Raw genomic sequence first — 2,829 nt, 5'->3', positions numbered from 1 at the left:
CGGCTGGCAGGACCAGAGTCATCCTCGTGCTGCACTTTATGCTCCCCATCCTACAGCACCCAGATGGAGTCACAGCACCCTCGAGGGATAATGGACATGAAAAGAGTTTCAGGAAGATGCAGAGTCAGGGGCAGAAGGAGCTTCTTGCCCAGGTCTCACAGAGGTAGAACCTCCTCTTGTTCACTTCAAGCCAAGGGAATACCCAGCAGGCAGAAAAAGTCACCTCACACAGGCTTTCAACCTGGGCTTGGCCAAACAAAGTGCCTGAATATTTCACCCAGGCTCCCAAGAGAAAATTACCGAAGTAAAACCCTGTGCCCCCACCCCAGGGAGAGCAGGGAAGAGCAGGGAATACTCTGCACGGGTTGGGCACAGCTGCCCAAGCCCCCATCCCAGATGGCATGGGCTCTGGGGAAGAAACCAGAGGGAATGAAAATAAAATAAAATAAAATAATAAAATAAAATAAAATAAAATAAAATAAAATAAAATAAAATAAAATAAAATAAAATAAAATAAAATAAATCCCAATAAACTGTGCAGTGAAACTCTCAGGGCAGCCAAGCAGGTGAGAAAGTGGTGAAAGTGGGAAGAAGAGATGGTGTTTGTTAAGAAGGGTGACTTAATGAAGGGGACAGCGGTTGGTCTTTGGCTTTCAGGTCTATCTGCTTGCAGAGGAGAAGGGCTCTGGATGGAGGTGGTTGACCTGCTGTTGCCTAGAGAGCGTGGGATGGTTTATTGATCTTTACTGGGAGCATCTCTTTACCCAGCCCATGGCTCTGGCAAGAACAAAGAGACCAGTAGATCCTGAGCAACACCACCAGTCAGGGCTGCACACAGCGCTCTGCCAGCACAGGGTTAAAGCCAGTTAATCCCAGGGATTTAGTCTGGATTAACCCAGGGAATTGAGAGCAGAGTTTGGCCCTATGTAAAAGGGTCAGGTCAGGATTTCAATGGCAGGGGAAACCCAACGGGATCACCCACTCGGGGGTTCACAGAGCTGGGTAAGAGAGTTGCTGAGGCAAGTTAGGAAATGTAATAGAGCAAGAGAGAGCTGCTGAACCAGGCAGGGAAATGAAACTTTATTCAATCATCTGCTTTACTTATTTCATAGCGAGGAAATCCATCTATTCCTTGGACTTGTTTGTGCTCTGAAAGCTCTGTGCTGTCACGAAGAAAAGAAACTCTTAGAGAGAATAAAAAGCATGAGGCTGAGCTTCAACCTGCCTTAAGATGCTGCACCCAAGTAGGGAGAATAAAACTAGGAATTAGGGAAAAGACCCCCATGGCTTTTCTAAGGAAAAAGTGTGGTCTGATGGCTCTTCACCAAGACACTGGGATTAGGAAGGCATTAATGGGAATGACAACTTGATGGGATTTAGCAAAGCATCATGACACTGTGACATCACCTTTCCAAAGAATACCATCTTTGGGTGTGTATGTAGGGACAGCAGGAAAGCCTGTAAGGACGCAAAGTATCATTGGAAAAGCATGAACATGGGAGTGAGCTGTCCCAGGGAGGGTCACAGAAATGCATCTGCATGATTTCCCCAACTCCAAGGTGCAAGGAGGAGTTTGCAATAGGGCTCAGGCCCCCCAAGACCCCTCTGCCCCCTGAATCAGGGGAGAAAGGCAGGATGGTTCTCAGTGCACATCCACCCCTAAGGGACACAGCTTCTGCAGCAAGGGAAGGGATCAGTCACACCCCTTCTTTTACAGGAAAAACTGCATGGAACAGACCAGGCCTGGATGCAGCTTCCAGATGCTGCGTGTAGAAATATTCAACAATAATACTGATAATAGCAATAATAGTAATGCAGTGGGAAAAGGTTCTTCTTGAGCTGATCATTGAGGCAAATTAATGCAACTTTGGTGTAGCCTTGGGGTGGGTGACTCCCTGCAAGGTCCCGTTGTGGTGCTGTGGTGGCCAGGACAGGGTGTCAGCACTCGTGGGCAGCCCCAAGGACCACCCATCACCCTCCTGCACCCCTGTGGGGGGAAAGCACTGAGATGAGAAGCGATAAATAACCTGTGTCTCCTGGAGGGATGTTTCTGGGTGTGAATTAAAGGTCTCACCAGCCTCCAGCGAGACGTCCCTTCCATGGCACTGCAGCTCCGATCTAGGGCAGGTTTCCCTTCAGAGATGCCATTCCCCAAATCCTGCTCAGACTCAGCTAAGCTGCATTTCATTATTTTTTTCCCCAAATCAGCCTTATGCAGATTCCACCCTCTCCGCTGCTTAACCCCTGCAGTGCCAGCACCCCCCAAATGTCTTTAAGGGCTTCAGGAGGTGTTTGGTCGTGAAAATGCAGTCAGCCAGCCCTGAATGACAGTCCTTCCACTGCTCTGACCATGACATGCAAAGACTCGGGGCTGCTCCTGGTGTGGGGCAGAACAATCCACTGCTTTCAGGTGACACGGGTGGGATGTGGGTGCAAATGCAACCCTGTGCAGCTCCAGGCCCTGGCATGGTGATTCACTGTGCAGGGTAGCCAGGAAGGGATGCTGGGTGCTGGCAGGGAACTCAGCTCTGGCACTGGAAAAGGATGTCTGCACCCTGACTGCACCCTGCCTGTACCCACCCTGTACCCATCCTGCACTATCTTGCACCCATCCCACACCAATCCTGCACCCCTCCTGCACCTATACTGCACCCTACCCTTATCCCCCCTTGCCCATCCTGGATCCTTCCTGCACCCTGCCTGCACCGATCTCTCACTCACCGCATACCCATCCTGCATCCATCCTATACCCTGCCTGCACCCATCTCACACCCTGCCCTCACCCTCCCTCGCCCATCCTGCACCCATCCTGCACCCTACCTACACCCT

The sequence above is a fragment of the Manacus vitellinus genome, unplaced genomic scaffold, assembly GCF_001715985.3.
Source record: "Manacus vitellinus isolate BGI_N305 unplaced genomic scaffold, ASM171598v3 scaffold_26_pilon, whole genome shotgun sequence".
NCBI classification, from domain to species: Eukaryota; Metazoa; Chordata; class Aves; order Passeriformes; family Pipridae; genus Manacus; species Manacus vitellinus.
This window is presented reverse-complemented; position numbering follows the sequence as displayed.